Below are 25,087 nucleotides of genomic sequence, written 5' to 3'. Positions count from 1 at the left end.
TCATCTTCTACCACCAGAGAGCAGCACTGATGCCAACCTGGATGCTGTGCCACATGACCTCCGACACTGACTCTCCTAGACGTCTGCAAGAGGTGATAGTGCAGGTTAACCACTATCTACTTGCATTGCCACTGACAAGGAAGTATGATTCAGACTCCAAGATCACTTTGCACATCAGTGCTGTTAATGGGTTCTGCCATTAACTGTATACATTCTCTTTATGTTTGACTTCCCAAAGTCAAACACCTCATATTTGCCTGGATTAAACTTCATCTGTCATTTCTCTACCCATAACTGTAACTGATTTATATCCTGCTGTATCCTTTGACCTTCTGTAAATTGTATGGACCAGATTTTGCTTGGAAAAAAAAGTATTTATTGTTTTTAAGAGGTAAACTGGACTTCTTAGAACCACACATGTATGGGCATCAAAAATCAGGAGATCGCTAAATAGGATCTTTATTTCTCCAAAGACTGTAGGACATATGCCACTGTGTATTAATTGTAGAAATGAATTGGCACAATATACTGATTAGTTCCACTTCTCAATGATTTACTCCATAGAAACTCACCATGAAAATACAATTATAATGTTTAAAAGACATTTAGATAGTTATATGGATAGGGAAAGTTTCATATCTTTGGCGCCTATTCTATCAAGTGGAAATAGCTCAGTTGAGCAACTTGATGAGTGGGGCCAATGGGCTCCATTTCCATGCTCTATAACTCCATGACTATGACTTCCCACTTCAGATCTGTGTCATTCATTACTAATTCTTCAGTTTGATTGGTTAAGTAGAGTTGTGTTCACCAAGATCCCAGAGCCACTGGAAAGCCAGCAGGCAACTGGAAATGCAATGAAAGTTTGGCAGTTTCTTCTCAGCTGAGGAAAACATGAGATTGCTTATTTATTACCAATACAAGAAATCTGATTTTAAGAGCAAATGCTGGAAATATTCTGTATGTCAAACAGCATCTGTGGAGGGAGAAAAATTGAGTTATTGTTTCTGATCAATTTCCCCACAGATTATCCTCTTCAAGCATTTGGTTGTGTATTTTGATTCTTCAGCACCTATAGCATTCTAGAAATCTTTACTTTTGTTGGAAGTTAAGCTTTTGAAACATGCCTGGTGATTTACACCCACACAGATTTCAAAAGGGAAAGTAACATTTCAGGCTCCTTTCATTCAAAAGAAACAAAAATCACACCAGTGAAGGTCTTTTTTGTCTTTCAAAATCAGGTTACAAATATAAATTATTAATAATGATCTAAAATATTTCAATTCAGAATCTGAATCAAATATGATGAATCCCCATTCATTGTGCTAAATTAACTGCAGATAATACATGAAAACAGTTGTTTTCCACAAAGATAACAGTTATAATTAGTGGCCAATATTTAGAAAACTGCTTTGACTTTGATGTTGAACATGACTCACTGAAAATAACCCATTACACCCAATTATAAATAGATCCTCAGTTCCTGTTAATTCATTGATTATCCCATATGAAATTGTATTTTAGAGATGTGACACAGACCAAGCCTTTCTAGCCCATCGAGCTACACCATCTAGCAACCCACCTATTTAACCCTCACCTACTCACAGGACAGTTTACAACAACTAATTAACCTAACTAATGTGGGAGGAAACTGGAGCACCTGGAGGAAACCCAAGCACATATGGGAAGAATGTACAAACTTTCTTACAGAGGACACCAGCATTGAACTCTGAACTCCGACTGTAAAAGCATCTTGCTAGCTGCTACATTACCATGGTTTCCTGATTTTGTTGCTATGCTGTCCTGTCAGCATTATTTCAGTACTAGCTCATGACAAGAAAACTTTGATAGTGTAATATACTCATATTGTTTTAGAATTTATTCAATTATTTTTACAGGACAGCATCCTGTCACCCATTTAGATCCAGTAACATAATTTCATTTTAAAGAACATCCACTAAACTCCCTTAATAGTTTTCTCAGATTTATTATAAATTAATTAATATGTCACAATAGAGCTTTTCATCATGTATTCAACAAAATTATTTCCCGACAGTTGAACATGTTGTTTGGAACATTATGATACAGAAAGAAGCAAGCAGAGATAAGAAGTAAGTGGAGTTCAGAATCACTGTAGTGTGGCTCAGGGTGTTGGAGCTCTGAGCTCAATTCCAGTGCCACCTGTCAGAAGTTTGCTCATCTTTTCCCCCACATGCTTCTGTTTCCTCCCACAGTCCAAAGATGTGCCAGTTAGTAGGTTATTGTACATTGTCCTGTGATCATGCGAGGGTTAAGTAGGTGGGTGTGACTTGTTAAGCCAGAAAGGCTATTCCATGCGGTTCCAAATGGATAAAAATGGATAAATAAACAAGCTTCTCCAATCCAATTCAATGTATATAAATTCATCTTTAATTTATCATTTCTTCAACCTGTCTTTTTCATAAAGTTTAGAACAACTGCTAGAATTACATTAGAAATCTCATTTAAGTTTTGTTCCCCATTGACATGTTTAAAAGACTTCTGTTATGTGATTGCTTCTTAAAAAAGTACATTACTCTGCAGAATTATACATATCAGATCATTTATATTTTATGCATATTATGTTCACATGCAGGACCAACATTTAGAGAAATTCAATAAATCTAGCAAATATTAGGGAATCAAATATTTTCCAACTTTATTTCAGTACTAGCTCATGACAAGAAAACTTTGATAGTGTAATAAAATATACTCATATTGTTTTAGAATTTATTCGATTATTTTTACAAATCACAGAAGAATTTTCTCTCAACTTAATGTAGTTTCCACCTAACAATACAAGTTAGTCCAACCCTAGGAAATCTGAATTTTGACAGTGTTACACAGATCAAGTTTTTAAAAAAAAACACAGTGCTATTATAACAATAGCATCTGTTCAATTGCAATAATATGCCAGTAGCATGAGATCACACTCATTTACTAATGCTCAAATCATTGACATTTTTTTGCAAGTTAGATTTCCCGTGACAGCCAATCACACTCCTTCTCTCTCAGACCCATAGTACCAAAGAGTACATTCATTTTAGTGGTATGTTAACAAAAATGATAAATGTGGTAAATGGAGATGTGGATGAGTACTCAGAGATGAGAGAGAAGCAAATATAGAGGTGGTTTGCATAGTAACTATAATAAGATCCTGGAATTCAATTTGAGATTGCAAAGAATACAGAGAATGGACAAAGGGTGCACCATCCCAAAGCACTAAGAATAAAGCAGTATTGAGAGTCAAGACCACTGAGATTTTAGTTAGCACCTAGCCTAGCATGATTTAGGTTTTCTCCAAGGACATGTCCTCTTCTCATTGTTACCGCCAGGAAGGAGGTACAGAAACCTGAAGGCACACACTCAGCGATTTAGAAACGCTTCTTCCCATCTGCCATTCTATTTCTAAATGGACATTGAACCCATGAATACAACCTCACTTTTTTATTATCTGTTTTTGCACTATTTTTAATTTACCTATTTAATATACATATACTTACTGTGATTAATTTGATCATTTTTTCTATATTATCATTTATTGCCTTGTATTGCTGCCACTAATTTTACATATTTCACGACATATGCCGGTACTATTAAACCTGATTCTGATTTTGATTTAAAGTCACCAATAACTTAATTTCAGACAATCATGAAATAGTAAAATGGTGTATTCATCCCCTTTCCTTTCCAGTCCTGATGAAGTTTTATTCCTCTCCATAGATGCTGACTGCCCTGCTGAGTTCATGCAGCATTTTGTGTATTTCCAGCATCTGCAGAATCTCTTGTCTTTAAAATGGTAAATGGACTGGGGGGTACTGAGCAACACCACCCTATCAATGGAATCTATAGCTAGTTAAAATCCGACTATATTTACACATTGAACCAAAATGAGATTATTAACAGACTTAATTATAATGTTCTAGGTATCAATTAAAGCTGCTCAAAATGGAGAATGAACCTTTATCTCAAATTTTAGTTGTGATCTACAAGATCAGCCATTTTGTGGTTAAACTAAAATGGAATTTGATTGTTTGAAGTAATTACACTGTTCGAAGATAAATTCTAAAAAAGTGAACAGAAATGTTCTTTTGGAGATGTTGAATTATATAGATAAACAATTGTTTCAATTTGAGAGTCTGTTCTTTCATTCCACATATACTCCCAAGACCTAAATGACATGGCAGGACTGCAAAGCAATCCTCCCCCGTACACACTTCTTAGAAGGCCACAATGGTATCCTTGGAAACAAACTTCCTGAAATTCTCTTCTGTGATGTATAATGAGAGCCATTTTAATCTCAAGTGGAAAGCCTCATTTGTGCTATTTTAACTTTTTGAAATCCATTCTGAACTCTGTACTAAAATAATAAGAAACAAAATATGAATGCCTAATTAATTCTAAATTATGGAGATATTTATCAAATTACTTACAAATTATACAATCTTGAGATTCGCCTGCTTACAGGCAGCCACAAAACAAGAAACCCAAAAGAACCCAATTAAAAATAAAAGACCAACACCCATGCAGAGAGAGAGAAGAAACACACAAATCGTGCAAACAATTAAAGCAAGCAACAGCATTGAGAACGAAAGTGTGTCTATAGCCACAAAGCCTGGAGCACGCTCTCCGCCTCCGTTCAGTGGACAGCAGAGTAAACGTCATGAAGCAGTGAGCAGAACCAGCCCCACCCTTACCTCCTGTCCCGACACCCTGTCTTTTCAGTCCATCTGGCCCAGAGTTTAAATTGCCCAAACACCAGGTTGTCCCCTGTACTAGGACCCGGGCCCCGCCACATCGATACACTCTGGGCCTGGACCCCATCACCATGTTTCGGCCCGTACCTGATCTTTCCAAATTGCCCCAACACTTAGATTGATCAGACCTTACTCTCACTCTAGGTAGATGAGCTCCAAAACACCTCTGCTCCAATTTTTCTCCACTTTGTTCGCTCCAGCTCCTCCTTGAACATGCCTTGACCTCGCTCTAACTTTACATTGCACCCTCATGCCTTGACCCTTGAGTTAGCCTCACCTTTGCTTTCCTCTTCATTGTTTCTGGTAACCATTTACCACAATTTTCCATAGAAAAAAGTATTATTAATATGGTATTTAGTTGTACATCTTGCTTTATGAACCACCAGTATGCTGTCTCCCTTCTTGAGCAGTGCAATCTTAAACCAGAGATTTGATCATCATTACTGTGTACACAAAGTAATAGTGACCTATTAATAATAACATAATAACTTTATTTATATAGCACCTTTCATACTTTAAGATACAGGCTCAAAGTGCTTTACATTGATAAAAGCACAACAAAGCCCATAAAAGGAGGAAAGTAATGCCAGTAATAAAACACTAATTGCAATGAGAACTGGCAAAGTCTGGCACACAGCTTCACTGGCTGTCAAGAGTGTCAGAGTATAACGAATGTAATGTTTCTGAACAAAGATAAAAATAGTTAAAGCATATAAAAAATTTAAAAAACCTCCTTAATAAAGATCAGCTAATATCCCAAATAACTTAAAACATAGCACAAACACCTTAAATAATTTACTCCTTCATACCTTGGTTGCAGTCTGCAGTAATCAGTCTCATACTTTGATTATTAATCCATGACGTCACAATATAATGAAAGCAGTTTTAATTATCATAGAAGACTAACAAGGCTGGTTTGTTTATTTAATCAAATTGAAGTTGAAACCAAATAATTCAATCATAAAGTAGAGGATATTTGACATGCAGAAATTAGCTTTGTGTAGCTTCAACTGGTTGTGAGAACTCAAAAATAACAGGTAAGGAAACTAGCATAATAGTGTACTTTGGAAATTGTATACTCAAAATAAACCAATTGTACAACTGCCCTGCACATCCCACACAGCCTGACATAATTTGTGATTTTTTACCATTACAGGTTCTCTCTTGCCAAGGCCCCTCCAGATCAGAAGCCTGGTCCTAGAGATTACCCAAGACCGAGTCTTAATACCAAGGCTATCGTAGGTGACCCTACTTACTTGCTGGGGCAGCACACTTCTCTAAGGACCTTCAAACCTGTATGGGAACAATAACTGACTCTACAGGCCAGCTAAATCCATTTCAAGTCTTCCAAGATGAATCCACTCCATATCTTCCTTAAGCAGTCATTTACCTTCCATTTCAAGTGGCCCCACTGCAGGATCAATCAGATGCAGCCACTTGCCTCTGCAGTGCAGTCAGAAATAGCATGGGTTCAAGTCTCTCCTCTCCAACATACTACTAGCTAATGGCCAGGCCATTAAGACCAAAGTTGATGAATTAAGAGTGAGACTGATCCATCAAAGAGAACTGAGGGACTCCTGTGTGCCGCGTCCCACCGAAAGGTGGCTTACATTTGCTTCAGCTGCCTGTGCCATACAACCTGATGACTTCTTAGTTCACCAGATGCACTGCACGGCATCCTTTTGCAAAGTTAAAGGTGGAAGGATCTGCTTACTGATCAACACTTCTGATGCTTGGACTTGAAGGAGTTGTTGAGTTCCTTCTCACCCAGCTTGCAATATCAAAAAGTGAAGTGTCAGCTATACCAGCTGCCACAGGAGTTCATTTCAGCTACCCAGACAATAGTCTACATTTCACCCCAACCCTGTGCTCTGTCAACTACTTGGTTTAAAGCTTTGAAATGGGATACCCTGAGATCCTCTTCATCATTGCTGGTGACTTCATCTAGGCTAACTAGTGTGCAACTATACTATTACCTGTCTCACCCCTGACCAATGCTGCACAATCCTCAAATACATGTACTCAGCACCCCCACCCCTCGGTAAATCAAAAACCAGACTGAACATCTTGCATACAAACAGAAGATGTATCCTTACTGAAGTCTGAGACTGCAGCATAAAAATCAGGTAACCCTGACCTTTACAAGTTATTAGGTTACGACCTCCATAATGTTAGCAGAGATGTCAAGTGACAGTACATCAGTTACATTCAGGGTGGCACACCAACACACGAGTGAGCAAATATATAACCCGAGCATCTCACCATAATTCTACTGAACACGCACGGCGTGAACGTGTTTAAAAACAAGAACACCAAGTAATGCTGGCCAACAGGAATGCTGGGGCGAGCTGTCAACCACACCCCGGAGGTTCACACTATCCCCGTCTGAGGGGGCCAGCTGTTCCCGGCAGAGTCCAAAACAAAGTCTGAAGCCTTGTGTGACCTAGGATGGCTGGCCCCCGCCAAAGCAGCACCATTGCACAGAGCCTCTGTGCCACTGCCAGAACCGCAACCCGTCGCACACCTTCCACGTGCCCCACTGAGAGTATAAGGCTTTGGTTTCTGGGTCCAGGGTGGAGACCCCTGGCCACTCCGCTACCATCCCATGCTCAGCCATCCCTTCACCCAGGCCATCATGGGATCACTCTTCTGCTCTCTGACAGCTGCTAGTGTTCGACGGTGGAGAGATTATCCCCCGCCCCTGGCTCTGCTCCTCGAGGTGGTGGCAGTCGCGACACTCGGTGACCTCACAGGAACGGTCAGCGTCATTGAGGTGCCTTCCGGTGTGGTGCTGTACCTCAAATTTGAAGTCTTGGACAGCCTTCAGCCACCATGCCAGCTGCCCCTTGGGATCGCGGAAGCTCAGATGCTAAGTCAGCGATACATGTTCTGTGTGAAGCAGGAACCATTGGTCGAAGAGACGGGGCGGAAAGTGGCATTAAGGCCTGAACCAGGCTCGCAGCGGGTGACACAATAGTCCTGTTCAGGGCGGCTGCATGGTGAGCTGATGCAGGGAACTGGTGATGGTGGCAAAATCCTTAATAAACCAGCAGTGCTATGATGCCTGTCCGGGAAAGCTGCAAAGTTCAGAGACGTTGCAGGGGGTGAGCCATTCCCTGACTGCCGCCACCTTCTCAGGCTTCTTCATCACTCCTTCCGTGCACACCACATGCCCCAGGAACTTTGATGGCACAGCAGACAGCATTTTGTGGGATTGAGGTGCCAGTTCATCTAGCAGATGGCAGCAAAGATCTCTTCCAGGTTCTGCAGAGCATCATCATAAATAGCAGTGTACACCGGGAAATCTTGCAAACAGATGACATGGTGACTCCACACAAGGTGAGCCAGCACCCTCTGCATCATTCTCTCGAATGAGGCACAGGCCAAACAGCATTGCCCATAATCAATGGTGAAGGCAGTCTTGGCCCAGGCCTTCAGGGTCAGTTTGACCTGTCAATAGTTACCACAGAGATTGAGAGTGCTGAACCAGGTTGAACCCACAATACAGTCCAGGGTTTCGTCAGTCTGGGGCAGCGGATAGGAGCACTTCTGGTACACAGCATTGAGAAGGTGGTAGTCAACACAGAACCATCCCAACCTGTCTTTCGTCCTGACCAACACCGCTGGGGAAACCCACAGGCTGTTGGAAGGCTCAATGATGCCAGCAGCTGCCATCTCTTTGATCCGTGGCTCCACTGTCTGACGTTTGGTGAGAGCCAGGCAATGGGACCAGACGGAGGGGCCACCTCTTCCCTCTTATCACTGCACAGTTGCCAGTGACCGGAACCAGCTGGACCACCATCGCTGGCCACACAGGCGGGGAAGGCTGGTCCGTGTTGGGGAGGACGCTGGACAGATAATGCTGATGGTTGACCACACGTCCACCAATGCATGGCATCCGATGCTCTCCACCATGCAGTCCATGTATAAGCCTTGCTGTTCAGCCAAATGGCCCGTCCAGGGAGGAGACAGCAGATGGATTCTGCTGGAGGTTTCGGTGAGAATTGGTTAGTTGGTTTACAAGTCGATGCATTGTGTAGTGAGACTGTGAGGAAGGGCAGGCAGATGAAAGGGCAATATTACAGTCAGTGAAAGGACGTAGTCTAACATGGGGGGAGAAAATCAAGAAGGGTGATGAATACAGGACTAAGGGTGTTATATATGAATGTATGCAATATACGGGATAAGGTAGATGTTGTTGTTAGAGATGGACATGTATGAGGCTGTGGGCATCAATGAGTTGTAGCAGAAAGATCATAATTGGGAGTTTACCATCCAAGGATACGCATTGTATCAAAAGGTCAGGTAGGTAGCCAGAAGGGTGGGGAGGTTCTGTTGGTAAGTAAAGATTAAAAGGGAGATGAGAGTGGCCATAGGACTGCCAGAAAATCAGGCCAGAGATATAACAAAGCGGAAAAGAAGATGGCAGATTAACTGAGTATTTTGCATCAGGTTTCACTGTGGAAGACACTAACAGTGTCCCAGATGTTGAAGGCTCTGAGGAAAGAGAAGTGAGTGCAGTTACTATTACAAGGGAGAAGGTGCTCAAAAAGCTGTAAGACAAGAGTACTTGAGTCACCTGGACCACATGAATTGCACCCTAGGGTTCTGAAAGAGGTAGCTGTAGAGACAGTGGAGGCATTGGTAATGATCATTCAAAAATGGGAAACTGATTTGAATATTAAAATTGATGAAACAAGTTGGTCAAGATTATGTCTTGACAGTATGACAAATACAATAAATGTTTGACTAAGATTAGTACAAAATAACTTTTTACATCAATTATCTATTACACCACAAAAAATAAATAGATTAAACTCAAATTTATCTGATCAATGTTTTCGATGTAATCAAGAAATTGGTACTTTTTTTACACTCTACTTGGTCTTGTTTTAAAATTCAACCTTTTTGGACAAATTTAAGAGCTCTACTGGAACAAATTATTGGAATACAACTTCCACATAATCCAACATTATTTTTACTAGGCGATATTGAAGGGATAAAATAGAAATCCAAATTGAATAAATATCAGAAAGAATTCATAAAAATTGCATTGGCAGTAGCCAAAAAGGCCATTGCAGTTACTTGGAAATTGGATTCATACTTAAGTATAGATCGTTGGAAGAATGAAATTTTTAGCTGCATTCCACTTGAAAAATCATTGGACTCTGGCATGTGCCAGAGGCCTGGAAAATTGTAAATGTCACTCCGCTCTTGAAGAAAGGAGGAAGGCAGCAGAAAGGAAATTATAGACCACTTAGCCTGACCTCAGTGGTTCGGAAGATGTTGGAGTCAACTGTTAAGGATGAGATTATGGAGCACTTGATGACACAGGACAAGATAGAACAAAATCAGCATGATTTCCTTGAGGGAAAATCTTGCTTGACAAATCTGTTAGAATTCTTTGAGGAGATTACAAGCAGGATAGATAAAGGGGATGCAGTGGATGTTGTATATTTGAACTTTCAGAAGGCCTTTGACAAGGTGCCACACATGAGGCTGCTTACCAATTTAAGAGCCCATGGCATGACAGGAAAGTTACTGGCATGGTTAGGGCATTGGCTGATTGGTAGGAGGCAGTGAGTGGGTATAAAAGTATCCTTTTCTGGTTGGCTGCCAGTGACCAGTGGTGTCCCACAGCGGTCAATGTTGGGATCCCTTCTTTTTATCCTGTATATCAATGATTTAGATGAAATAACAGGAGACTTTGTTGCCAAGTTTGCAGATGATATGAAAATTAATGGAGGAGCAGGTAGAGTTGAGGAAACAGGTAGACTGCAAAAGGACTTAGATTAGGAGAATGTATTTCATTTACCACTTTCTTATACAATGTTGGAAAATGCCTGGCCATGCACTTTGTTAGTAAGAATAAATAAGCTAACTATTTTCTAGATGAGGAGAAAATCCAGGAATCTGAGATGCAAAGGGACTTGGGAGTCCTTGTGCAGAACTCCCTGAATGTTAACTTACAGATTGAGTCAGTGGTGAGGAAGGCAAATGCCATGTTAGCGTTCATTTCAAGAGGTCTAGAATACAAGAGCAGGAATGTGATGCTGAGGCTTTATAAGGCAGTGGTGAGGCCTCACCTTGAGTATTGTGAACAGTTTTGGGCCCCTCATCTTTGAAAAGCTGTCCTGGCATTGGAGAGGGTCCAGAGGAGGTTCACAAGGGTGATTCTGGGAATGAATATATGATGAATATTTGGAATTTAGAAGGATGGGGGGGGGGGGGGGGGGAGATTCTCATTAGAACCTTCCAACTGTTGAAAGACCTACACAGAATAGATGTGGAAAGGATGCTTCCTGTGGTGGAGAAGTATAGCACTATAGGACAGGGGGGCATAGCCTCAGGATAGATGGGCACCCACTTAAAACAGATGTGCAGAAATTTCCAGAGGGTGGTGAATTTGTGGAATTTGTTACCACAGGCAGCTGTGGAGGCCAGGTCATTGGGTGTATTTAAGGTGGAGATTGATTTCTTGATTGGCCATGGCATCCAAGGAAAAGGTCGGGAAAAGGGGCTAAGGAAGGGGAAAATGATTGAATGGAGAGCAGACTCGATGGGCCAAATGGCCCAATTCTGTTCCTATGTCTTCTAGTATTTAGATACAAGAATGGATAGATTGGCTGACTGGGAGGAAGGAGCCTATTCTGGCTGGCTGCCGGTGACTAGTGATGTTCCACATGGTTTAGAATTGGCATTGGTTTTTTTCACCTTGTATAACAATGAATTAGATGATGGAATTGATGGCTTTGTGGCAAAATTTGCAGATGATACAAACATAAGTGAAGGGGCAGGTAGTGTTAAGGAAAGAAGTCTGTAAATTGGGAGAATAAACAAAGTAGCAGCAGATGGAATAGGAAGGGGAAGTGCAAGGTCATGCACTTTGGTAGAAGGGATAAAGGCACAGACTATTTTCTAAAAGGGGAGAAAATTCAAAATTCAGAGTTGCAAAGGGACTTTGTGAAGATATGCTTAACGATGGGGCAGGCACTTTATCCATATCCACTACTTTTTGTAGGATTTTCCATTGAAGTGCTCTGGTGATTCCATCTGCATGCCGTGATGCAGCCAACCAATATACTCTTCACCACACATGAATAGAAGTTTGTCAAAGTTTTGGATGTCATGCTGAATCTTTGCAAACTCCTAAGGAAGACAAGGCACTGCCATGCTGTCTTCATAATGGCGCTTACGTGCTGGGCTCGGGACAGGTCCTCTGAAATTATAACACCGAGGAATTTGAAGTTACTGACCCTCTTCACCTCTGATCACCTGGTGAAGACTGTCTCATGGTCCCCTGATTTCCTTCCCCTGAAGTCAATAATCAGCTCCTTGGACCTGCTGACACTGAGTAAGAGGATGTTATTGTAGCACCACTCAGCCATATTTTCCGATCTCCCTCCTATATGCTGATTCACCGCTTTTGATTTGGCTAATGATGGTGGTGTTGTCTGTGAACTTGGATATGGCATTGGAACTGTGCTTAGCCATACAGTCACAAGTGTAAAGTGAGTAGGGAAGGGGTTTAAGCACACAGCCTTGTGTTGCACTTGTGCTGATGGAGATTGTGAAGGAGACGTTGTTGCCAATGCAAACTGACTGGTGTCTGCAAATGAGGAAATTGAGAATCCAATTGCACAAGTATTGAGGCCAAGGTCTTGGAGCTTAATGATTAGTTTTGTAGGGATGATGGTATATTTCAATGCACTGTTGTAATGAATTGATCTGTATGGACGTTATGCAAGACAAATTTTTCCACCGTACTTTGGTCCATGTGACAATAATAAACCAATTTACCAACTTCAGCATCAGATTTATTATCAATGTTGTTTGTTGTTTTGCAGCAGTAGGCAAGGATAAAAATTACTGATTTTGTTTCTGAGAACCATCTTCAAGCCAATTTCTCTAAGTCAGAAATCTCTTTCTATAGTAACCTATTGTATCGTTCTGCATACACTTATAATTCTTACATTTCATCAAAATGTCACCCCAATATTATCCATAATTAATAGAATATTCAGACATTAATAAATACCATGAAATATGTATCATTATTACTGTTTTGAAGTATGGGTTAGAATTGTATGGGATAATTTGCATGGAGCTGGATTTCAGTAGCCTGGTCATCCATAACACAGGAAACCCCTGTCTGTTCAAGCAGCACCTCACTCGGCAGAAGTTGCACTCAATGTTTACATCAGCAGGAATGGGAATGAATGGGACATACCAAAGAAGGGAACAACATTTCTAAAATACACTCTGAGTTTCTCAAAGAATGCCTTAGCGTCAAATTACTATTTGCATTCCCAAGCCAATTTCCAAATGCAGCAATATCCATAAGCTCAGAATCTGTCTTTACCACCTGAAAGCTCTTGTTATTTCCTACTATTTACTGGAAATGTCCTTATCCAATGCAACTGTTGAGATTTCAACTTCCCCATTTGCTCAACCACAGCTTCACAAGTGATTTAATGGAAATCTGTTGCCAAGAGTGTTTAACAGTGCCTTGTAGCACCACGGCTGGTCAACCTTGTGACTTTAAACAAACATTAGGATGGTAGATGACAGAACTAGTAAAGCTATTGTCTCAAAGATCCAGAAATGTAGATTCAGTCCTCACCTCCAGTGCTCAATGGGTGGAATGTGTTCTTCCTGTCATTCAGTTCACCCAGGTGGTTGGTTTCCTCTCATGTCATATTACATGGAGACATTCACTCAGATATTGTCTATGTCTTCCTGAGTTATCCATCTCCTCAAAATGATAAGACAAAGTCAGGAATCAAAAAGTTGAGTATCGTGTGACTAGTGTCCTGAACTGCATATATTCCAATGCAAGTAGTATTGTAGGAAAGGTGAATGAGCTCAGGGTATGGATCAGCACCTGGAAATATGACATTGTAGCCACTAGTGAGACTTGGTTGCAGGAAGGGCAGAACTGGCAGCTCAATATTCTAGGGTTCTGTTGTTCCAGACATGACAGAGTGGGAAGGATTAAAGGAGAAGGGTTGGCGTTACTAGTCAGGGAAAATATCACGGCTGTACTGTCAAGACAGACAGGAGAACTCAACTAATGAGGCATTATGGGTGGAACTGAGAAATAAGAAAGATATGACCAGGTTAGTGGGGCTATATTGCAGACAACCCAACAGTTCTAGGGATTTAGAGGACCAAATTTGTTGCAAGAAACATAAGGTTGTTATAGTAGGCGATTTTAAACCTTCCACAGATTGACTGGGAGTCCCATACTGTAAAAGGACTAGATGGGATAGCATTAGTCAAATGTGTTTGGGAAAATTTCCTTCATCAGTATCTCAAAGTCCCAAAGACAGAATATGCGATACTGGATCTGCTATTAGAAAATGAGACGGTGAAGTGTCCAAAGCTTGTGCAGGGGAACACTTTGCATCCAGTATCCAAAATGCCATTAGTTTTAAAGTAAATATCTGGAAAGATAGGTCTAGTCCGTAGATTAAGATTCTAAATTGGAGAAAGGCCAATTTTGATGGTATCAGAAATTATCTGGCAAGGTGTACTCGGAAAGTGAGAAGACCTTCAAAACTGAAATTTCGAGAATACAAAGCTTGTGTGTTACAGAATACAAAGCCTGTCAGAATAAAAGGTAAAGATAACAAGTGGGGAACATTGATTTTCAAGAGATTTTGAGGCCCCAGTTATGAGAAAAAAAAGAGCATAGCAGGTGTAGGTAAGTAGGAATGAATTAGGTGCTTACGGAGTGCAAGAAATACAAGAGAACACTTATCAAAGAAAGAAATGAGGAAGGGCAAAAGGTGGCATGAAGTTTCTCCAGCAGACACAGTGAAGGATAATCGTAAGGGATTTTACAGATATGTTCAGAGCAAAAGGATTGCAAGCTACAAAATAGGTCCTTTGGAAGACCAGAATGGTAATCCCTGTGTAGAACCAAAACAGATGCTGAGAATCTTAAATGCATTCTTTGCATCTTTTCTTACTCAGGAGATGAATACAGAGTCTATTGAAGTGAGGCAGAATAGCATCAACTTCATGAACCCCATACAGATTACAGAGGAGGTGGTGTTCAGTAGCCAATGCCAAAAAAATCATGGTGGTCAAATCCCCAGGGCCTGAAAAGGTGTTCCCTTGGCCCCTACAGGAGGTAAGTGCAGAAATTGCTGGGGCCCCAGCAGAGATATTCAAAACATCCTTCGCTACAGGATATACAATGTTTAAAAAAGGCTCTAAACAGAAACCAAGAGATTATCAGCTAGTGAGTGACATCAGTTGTGGGCAAGTTATTGTAAGATATTCTAAGGGAACAGATATACGAGTATTTGGTTAGACATGGACTGATTAAGGATAGTCAGCATGGCTTCATGAATGGTAGGTCATGTCTACCCAATCTCAGTGAGTTTTTCAAGTAAAGTGGATGAAGGCAAGGCAGTGGATGTTGTCTACGTGGACGTTAGTAAGGCATTTGACAAGGTCCCGCAAGGGAAGCTGGTCAAGAAGGTTCAGATGCTCGTCATTCAGGATGAGGTAGTAAATCGGATTAGACATTGGTTTTGTGGGAGAAGCCATAGAGTGGTAATAGAGGGTTGCTTCTCTGACTAAAGGCCTGTGACTAGTGGTGTTGATGCACCATCAATAACTCTCTGAGACGTGAGGCGAGATATCGGGTTTTATTGACTGGAAGAAAGAACAAGCAGCAATTGACCACCATGCTACATCCTGGAGACTGAGAGGCCGGGCTCAGGCCCCAATCACCTTTATACCGGGGTCCGTGGGAGGAGCCACAGGAGCAATCAGCAGGGGGGGGCGTGTCCAGACAGGTACACGTAGTTCACCACAGGTGTGCTGCAGGGATATGGTGTTGGGTGCTTTGTTGTTGGTCATCTGTATCAATGATCTGGATAATACTGTGGTTAACTGGCACAGCAAATTTGCAGATGACACCAAGATTAGGGGTGCAGCGGACAGTGAGGAAGGCTATCGTGGCTTGCAGAGGGATCTGCATCAGCTGGAGAAATGGGCTGAAAAATTGCAGATGAAATTTAATGCAGACAAGTGTAAGGTTTTGCACTTTGGTAGGACCAACTAGGGTAGGTTTTACACAGTGAAGGGTAGGGCACTGAGGAGTGTGGGGAAACAAAGGGACCTTGGAAAACAGGTCCATAATTCGATGAAGGTGATGTCATAGGTAGATGGGGTCACAAAGAAAGCTTTTGGCTCAATGGCCTTCATAAATCAATGTACTGAGTACAGAAGATGAGATGTCATGTTGAAGTTTATAGACATGGTGAGGCCTAATTTGGAGTATTGTGTACAGTTTTGGTCATCTACCTACAGGAAAGATTTAATCAAGGCTGAAAGAGAACCGAGAAAATTTACAAGGATGTTACCCGGTCCGGAGGACTTGAGTTATAAGGAAAGATTGCAAACAAGATAAAATCTGCAGATTCTGGAAATCAAAACAATGCACACAAATGCTGGAGGAACTCAGCAGGCCAGGGAGCATCTATAGAAAAGAGCAATTGCGTTGAGACTCTTCATCTGGACTGGAAAAAAGATGGTCAAAGAAGGTGGGAGGAGGAAGGAAGAAGTACAAGGTAGCAGGTGACTGGGAGAGGGGTAAGGGTAAAAAGCTGGGAAGTTGATTGGTGAAAGAGATAAAGGGCAGGAGAAGGGGGATTCTGGTATGAGGATAGAAGGCCATAAAAGAAAGGGAAGGTGGAGGAGCACCAGAAGGATGTAGTGGGCAGGTAAGGAGCGAAGATGAGAGGGAAAAATAGAATGGGAAAAGGTGATGGGGGGGGGGGGGGAGCAGGATTTACCAGAAGTTTGAGAAAATGTACATGCCATCAGGTTGGAGGCTACCCAGATTGAATATAAGGTGTGACTTCATCGCAGCAGAGGCGGCCATAGACTGACATGTGGGAATGGGAAATGGAATTGAAATGGGTAGACACAGGGAGATCCCACTTGTTCTGGCAGACACAGGTTAGGTGCTCAGTAGTCTCCCAATCCATGTCGGGTCTCACCAGTGTATGGAAGACCACACCGCTATCATCAGATACAGTAGTTAACTCAAGCAGACTCACCGGTGAAGTGTTGCCTCACCTGGAAGGACTGCTTAGGGCCCTGAATGCTACTGAGGGAGAAGGTGTAGGGGGCAGGTGTAGCACTTGTTCTGTTTGCAAGGATAAGTGCCAGGAGGAGATCAGTGGGGAGCAACAAATGGACTTGGGGGTCATGCAGAAAGCAATCCCCGTGGAAAATGGAAAGTGGGGGAAGAGAGAAAGATATGCTTAGTGGTGGGATCCCTTTGGAGATGGCAGAAGTTACGGAGAATTATATGCTGGATGTGGAGGCTGGTTGGATGGTAGGTAAGGACAAGAGGAATCCTGTCCCTGGTGAGGTGGCAGGTGGATGGGGTGAGGGCAGCTGTGCACAAAATGAAAGAGATGCGGGTGAGGGCAGCATTGATGGTGGAGAAGGGAAGCCCCTTTCTTTGAAGGAAGAGGAAATCTCATTAGTTCAGGAATGAAAAGCCTAATTCTGAGAGCAGATGCAGCAGAGACAGAGGAATTGAGAGAAGGTGATAGCATTTTTACAAGTGACTGGGTGGGAATAGATATAATCCTGATTTCTGTGAGAAGCATAGGGTTTAGAACATAGAGCATAACAACACATAGGGTATGTGTTGTTAAAATTCTCAGAGGAGAAAGTGCTTTTTTTTAAAACATTGTTTTGCTGATGATCCAGGATAGAGCACATTTCAATAATGAACCACTCCCAACTGAACTTATTATGTCAGCAAACAATCCTAGATCATCCATGGCACATTACTGTTTTTAAAATCAAATCAGTGCACTGTGTTTCAGTAATCTCACTGCTGATTTTCAGAAGGATCACAATTTTGTGCTGCTTCTTACCAATGTTATTCAAACTAATCCCAGCTCCTATGGCTTTACACAATTCTTTGTTTCAATTGCTAATCCATATTCTTTTTTTTTAGGATTCAATGGTTCTAACTTCAATTATTGCCTCAGCCCAATAATAACTTGCTGATTTTTTCTTCTAATTTTTCTTCTTGCTCTCTTAATGACTATTTTATATTGAACATCTGTGATCAGATTCTCCGCAAAGAAAATATTACTTTTTAATTTAAATTTCAGGCATTAAAATTGGATTAGTGTCACTTGGTTTTTGGTAACTCAAAGTGGCATCTCCAGTGCATGTGCAGACCTGAGGAACAGCACTACTTAAAGGAGAATCAGGAGTGAATTACTAAACTGCTGGATGATCTCACCTGATATTGATTTGGTTTCACTGGAGTTTTCCTGGTTCCCATAAGTGTTTAAAGTTGCAAATGTTTGCAGGGAGTGTGTACAAAGTGCTAAAGGAGATTTTGCAGATTTGAAGTTTTCTGCAGAAACTAATTGCTCCCTGAAGAGGTCAGATTAGTGGACGTTCCCCTTGAATTGCAGGATGACTAAGAGAATGGGAGGTCAGTATGCACTAAATCACTGTAACAGTAAATGAAATATCCACATCAACTTCTTTTAGAAGTTAACTTGAATCAACAATGTGGAGTGCAAAATGTTAGGAGTCAATGAGAAGCCACTGAGATGGAAACTGGGGTAAGAAAGGCACATCCACAAGCTTCAGGTTTCAAACAACTGTAACAGAAAGGCAGTGGTGAGAGAAATCAGACTATGAATGAAAAGCAGCATTTGTAATGAGAAACTTTATCTAATGGAATTCAGCTCAGGTTCAAACTAAATATGGAGACTGCAAATGATCTCATAAAGTCCAAGAGCATAGCAATCTTAAACTGGCATGCTGTTACCGATAAAAGTTAGTGAACAATGTGATTTCTACTAGATGTATTTACTCCATTCACTGTGAATGTGTGAATTTTTAATTATATTTAATACCTATACTATTTCATTGGTTGACTTAATTTAAAAGCATTATTCAAAAGGACAGAAGTTGTTTTAGTTCCAGTTACTGATTAGACCCAGAACCTCCACATTCTGATCTCAGAGATACATGCAATGACAGGCAGGAGATCCAAGTCACCCAGCTGGAAAGACTTGGCAGGGTGCTGTCTGCAGCAAGCAGATATGGGAGAAGCAAGGAAAGTAAAATAGTTATTTCAGGCAAAAAATAAATAGGTTAATCCAGTGAAGTGTACCATAATTTAAAGTTTTTTACTTGTAATCTTTCTGTGGGCAACCCTGATTGAAGTATTCGTCAGAATCAAGTGGATCTTCTCTTCATCAGCAGAATTCTGCTTCCATTTTCTTCAATAACATTTTACCCTCCAGCTAAGAGCCTATCTTATCTTTGGTCAGGGACCATTTTTACTTCCAAATGCAGGCAATTTTACAGAAGACTGCTCAGCACTGAGGGCTGGGTGCGAATTCACTTAACGATTCTGGGAGATTTGTTTAAATTTGCATCCTTTCTCAAGTCCTCTTTCAAATTCCATTTAAAAATGCCTAAGAACAAAGATTCATTGCTATTGAACTATTCTTGTCAGCAGGATAACAGTGTCTTTAATCCTAGAAGTCAATTTAAAATATTTTCAAACACCATAGAATTTCCATAAATATTTAGTATTATCAGTTTAATGTCTATTTTTAAGTCCAGATACAGATTCTAGTCCTCTCTTGATAAAGTTTTCATCTTTTGAATACACTGCAATCTAAGAATAACATCCTGAGCACTGTGCAAATGTTGTATGAATGTATGTTAAAAGCCACTGGAAAATTTCTAAGGAAAATGGTCAACAATCTGAAATGCTGATAGTTTCTCTTTTCACAGATGTTGCTTGGCCTGCTAAGTACCTCTATCAGATCTTCATCATTTATTGTGCTTTGCTTTTCAATTAAATTAGATTCTATTTGATTCCAATGACAATGAGAATAATACTGGAAGATTCTTCCATTAAAACTTTACTTAATCCATAATAAAAAGAATTCAAATTATGTCATTAAACTTAAGACATGTGAAGAATATTAAACCTAAATAATGCATAACAAATTGAGAACATTATTATTTTTGTAATGTATGGATCTGTTTCTTTGAGAGCAATGACTCCCCTTAGCACTACATTTTGATCTGCTGTCTGCGCATGCACATTGATCTATTGTCATGCATGTGCATTGCTCTCTCTTTCTCGCTGCCATGTGAATACACCAGTTAAAGCCATCTCCCGTGTGCGTGCTTTTATTTAATTGATACGTAGTTGCACAACAAATTGGCGACAAGTCTGACCTGAATGTCAGAAAATATCAGGAACTGCACGGACAGTTACAGGATCAGACAGCAACAGTACAGAGAAGGCCGTCATGGATGCTAACAAAGGGATACGTGAGTAACTGCATAGTACACTGCGGAAGACACAACTAACAAAGTTAAAGTGAAAATAATGAGGTGATCTCTTTAGTCAGGAATGTTGACAAATTTGGTGGTACTAATGAAGCTGAGAATCGTATATCAAAAGGGTTGAACTGTATTGTAAGGGGAACAACGCGGATGAGCAAAAGACAGCTCCCACGCTTCTAGCTTAATGGGTGCTAGAACGTACAGTCTCTTATGTGACCTAGTAACCCTTGAAAAGCCAGCAAGCAAGACGTTTGACAAAATTGTTACAATTCACTTGGGCTCTAAAACCCCTGGTCATAGCTGGGAGATTCAGATTTTACAATAGGAACCAAAGGATGAAAGCATTTCTGAATACATTGCAGAACTGTGCAAAATTTCCCAGTACTGTGATTTTAGAGACAGACTTCCTGGTGCATTCAGGGACAGGCTTGTATGTGGCGTGCATAGTCAAAGCACTCAGAAGAGGCTACTGTCATAAAGAGACCTAACCTTAGAACAGGCATTGACCCTTGCAATATCATTAGACACTGCAGCAAAGGATGCAGCAGAACTACAGAAAGGAAGTTTAGAATATGAAATGCACAAAATGCCCCCAAATGGTGCAAAAAGCCAAAAATGTTATTGATGTGGCAAATGACTTGGTTCAAAGAATAAGTACGAAGGAAGTGTCAGACCAGGACACACAGAGAGAGTGCAAGGCAGATAAAAAGCATGTCCAAAGAGAAAAACCACACCCAGTGAAAAGTTCCAAACACAAAACTGAAAATGGAGCTGGATACCAGGTCAACTTTGTCTATAATTCCACAGGCTGACTATAACAGACTTCCAAATACCATTAGAGGAGACCTCAGTGATGCTAAAGACCTACACAGGAGAAAAGGTGTCTCCCAAAGGCAAAGTGAAAGTGACTGTGACATATGGAGGCCAATCACAGCAGTTAGAGCTTTATGTGTTGAAAAGTGGAGAGCCAGCACTTTTCAGACATGAATAGTTGAGAAAAATCCAACTAGGCTGGCACTCAAAGCTCTCAGTGTGGCATCAACAGACAAATGCAGCCCAAATGGTAGTACTAACCAGAGACTGGCACAGCTGCTTAATGCTAATGAAAAGGTGTTTTGAGAGGGGGATTTGTAAACTCGAAGGCATGAAGTCCAGAATTGAACTGGATGAAGCAGCAACACCAAGATTTCATAAAGCATGCCTAGTACCCTACATAATATGTCCTAAAGTGAATGCTGAATTTGAGAGCTTGGAGGCATCTGGAATTCTCTCAAAGGTTGAATGGATTGACTGGGCCATACCCATTGTCCCAGTGATCAAGAAAGTGAAGACTGGAGCCATTTGTGCATGTGAGGATTTCAAAGTGAGCATCAACCCTGTGCTGCGTATTGTCCAGTATCCCCTACTATGAATAAAAGACATTCTTGCATCTTTAGCAGGTGGGGAGAAGTTTTCAAAGACTGACTTCTCACAAGGCTACCTGCAAATGGAAATTGAGGAGTCAAGCAGGAAGTTCTTCACAATCAACACTCACAAGGGACTGTTCCAGTAAAATGGTCTCGTTTTTGGTGTCACATCTGCTCCAGCAATTTGGCAAAGAACAATGGACCAAGTGCTCCAAGGTACCTTAGGAACAAAATGTTACCTTGAAGACATCATTGTGACTGGCAAGAATGATGAAGAGCACCTCCAGAACCTCGGTAAAGTGTTTACCAGGCTCAATGAGTATGGTCTGTGTGCAAGGAGAGAGTAATGAGAGTTTTTCAAGAATGAAATTTCATATTGTGGACATGTCATTGACAAGCATGCCTTATACAAGGCACAAGAGAAGACTGAAGCAGTGCTACAGGCACCCAAACCAGAAAACATGTCACAACTTGGGTCTTGCAAACTACTACCACTGGTTTCTCCCAAACATTGCTACAGTGCTGCACCCTTTGAATGCACTGTACAGACAGGAGCAAAGTGGGAATGGTCAGAAAGATGTGAAAGAGCATTCAAGGAAACAAAGAGACGAATAACATCTGTTCACCCATTATGACCCATCTCTGCCCATCAGACTGGCATGCAATGCATCCCCTTATGACATTGTCACGCACTATGGAAGATGGATCTGATTACATTTGCTTCAAGGTCACTGATAAGTGCGGAACACAATTACACACAGATCGACCGAGAGGCCCTTTGGCTAGTATGGGGAATAAAGAAGTTCCACCACTCCCTCTACAGACAAAAGTTTACACTAGTGACAGAACACCAGCCCCTGGTGTCCACTTTCAACCTTAGGAAGGAATTCCAGTAATGATTGATACCCAGTTCCAACATTGGGCACTCTTCCTAGGAGCCCACTCTTTATGACTGTGGTGAACTACATATACCTGTCTGGACACGCCCCCCGCTGACTGCTCCTGTGGCTCCTCCCAATGACCGTGGCTCCTCCCACAGACCCCGGTATAAAGGCAATCGAGGCCTGAGCCCAGCCCTCATTCTCCAGGATGTAGTATGGCTTGTTCTTTCTTCCAGTCAATAAAAGCCGATAACTTGACTTCACGTCTCAGAGAGAGTTATTGATGGTGCATCAATGACATATATTTCAAGGGTACAAAACAACACAGCAATACTGATAACTTGTCACGTCTTCCACTGTTGGCAACAGAAGAAGAAAAGTCTTCATACTGTCATCTAGTAGAAGTGTTCCACACATCATTGGTGGACCAGTTGCTGGTAACAAGAATCATCTTGTCCCTTATCTTATGGATAGGGGAATCAAGGGATATGGAGACAAGGCAGGAACCGGGTATTGATAGTAGATGAATAGCCATGATCTCAAAATGGCGGTGCAGGCTCGAAGGGTCGAATGGTCTACTTCTGCATCTATTGTCTTTAGCACATTCTGAAATGCAAAGGGAAGCGGGGAATGACCTGACATTGTTAAAAGTCTATGAAATTACCATTCAGCGATGGCCAGTTCACAGTAACTCTATGTGTCCAGAGTTTTGAGTAAGATGAGACCAACTGTCAGTATGTTAAAGAACGCTGATGCATGGATGTTGTGTTGTGGTTCCCTCTAAGCTGTGCAAGAGTGTTAGAGAATCTGCTTGACGGACACCTGGTTACAGTCAAAATGAAGAGGCTCACACAGGGCTACGTGTCGTGGCCGGGAATAGACAGGCACATTGAAGCCTTGGTCGAAAGCTGTCCGGGATGCTAACAAGTTCAAAATGCACCCCACAGGCACCGTCACACCCATGGGAGTGATAGTCTTCATCATGGCAAAAAACATATTGACTTTGCTGGGCCATTCATGGACCCCACGTTTCTGATTGCTGTGGATGCTCATTCGAAGTGGCCGGAGGTTATACCAATGAAGTCAACCACCTCAGCAAAGAGTGTCTCTGCTCTGAGGACTATCTTCACCAGAAACGGCTTCCCAGAACAAACTGTGAGTGACAACAGACCGCAATACACGTCAGAAGAGTTCAGACCGTTCATGAAGAAAAACAGCATCAGACGTTTCAAGTCAACTCCTCACCACCCAGCAGCAAATGGGTTAGCCAAAGATTAATCCAATCCTTCAAGAAGTCAATTAAAGCAATAGACAAGGAGGATATTTCTCTGCAGCACAAGATGAACAATTTCTTTTTTGTGTAATGGAACTCTGTTCATGTGATGACAAATCAAATACCTGCAATGCTGTTCATGAGCAGGAATGGAGATCTCACATAGGCCTCCTGAAACCAGACCTCCGGAGGGAAGTACAGAATAAACAGTTCACCCAGTTCAATCAGTAAGGAGCTTCACGGTTGGATAGCAAGTCCTACCACGTGATTACCAAGAAGACAAGTGGACACCCGGTCGGATAGCTACAAGAACTGGACCACTAGTATACACAATGGATGTTTGAAATCATACATGGAGACATCATGTGGACCAGGTACTGGATGCTCAGCTGAAGAATACACCCGAGTCCATTGAATTCAAGAAGTCTGACACATTTCAGCAACCAGACTTACCTGTCAATGATGACCATGCTACTGACAGCAACGTGACACTGGCAATCGAGAACATTGTCTTAGACAAGACACCTGCCAGACCTGTTGCAACTCCACAGGTCCAGAGGCGGAATCCTGAAAGAAACAGAGCGCCAACCAAAGGTCTGAATCTTTAGTATAGTGAAGTTAGTTATGGACCATTATTGAGAAAGCATGTTTATTTGGAAAGGGAAATTGAATGTTTTATACATATACAGTTTTATGTTGCATTAATCTAAAGGGGGAGGAAGTGTAATGTACAGTTCTATTTCTTTTGGAGCAATGACTCCCCTTAGTACTACACATTAATCTGTTGTCTACGCATGCACATTGTGCTCTTTCTCCCTCTCTCTCTCTCTCTCTCACACAGCAATGTGAGTACACCAGTTAAAGCCACCTCGCTCGAACGTGCTTTTACTTAATTGGTGTAGTTGTACAGACACAACAATTCTTATTGATTATTTTTATAGAACAAAACAACAGACTTCTGAAATATTGACTTATGAATGAACACAACATACAAAACAATTTGTTAATAGTTTAGTTGATGTCTTATTTCTATGTCAGGCCCTTAAGATAGATTGCACCTGATTTGGCCCACACCCAAATGATTATCCAACTACAACTAGGCCTCAGAGACCCTGGAGCAGCTTGAAGGTCTTAGTCTGCCAAAGGTAATTTTAAATATTTCTGAGCATTTAAAAAGTCTAAAGATATGTAAATAATAAAGATAAATCAGAATTTATTAGCTTATGAGGAAAAGCTGAACAAGCTAGGCTTTTTCTCCGTTTGAAGAAGAAAGATGAGAAGTGTCTTGGTAGATGTGTATAGGATTTTTAGAAGCATCTTTGTCCTAGGGCAGCAGTGGACAAAACCAAGTGATATCCATCAAGGTGAGTGCAGGAA

General features: G+C 41.3%; 1 protein-coding gene and 1 long non-coding RNA gene across 5 annotated transcripts in view; one reads left to right on the top strand and one right to left on the bottom strand.

Annotated features, from left to right (window-relative positions):
* The window catches only part of LOC132393382 (uncharacterized), a 110,718-nt gene extending 97,356 nt beyond the window's left edge, over positions 1-13,362 (top strand). The window contains exon 5 of one of the 2 annotated variants that reach the window (XR_009511855.1): positions 5,932-13,362. This is a non-coding gene — a long non-coding RNA (uncharacterized LOC132393382). The remainder of the gene's footprint in view (positions 1-5,931) is intronic. The other variant, XR_009511856.1, reaches the window with a different exon arrangement.
* LOC132393372 (immunoglobulin-like domain-containing receptor 2) overlaps positions 1-25,087 on the bottom strand; it is a 106,353-nt gene that overhangs the window by 48,012 nt on the left and 33,254 nt on the right. The gene's annotated exons all lie outside the window — the stretch shown is intronic.

Source organism: Hypanus sabinus, chromosome 4 (assembly GCF_030144855.1).
Source record: "Hypanus sabinus isolate sHypSab1 chromosome 4, sHypSab1.hap1, whole genome shotgun sequence".
Taxonomy (NCBI): Eukaryota; Metazoa; Chordata; class Chondrichthyes; order Myliobatiformes; family Dasyatidae; genus Hypanus; species Hypanus sabinus.
The sequence above is the reverse complement of the archived record's forward strand: the minus strand, read 5'-3'. Positions and strand labels throughout refer to the sequence as shown.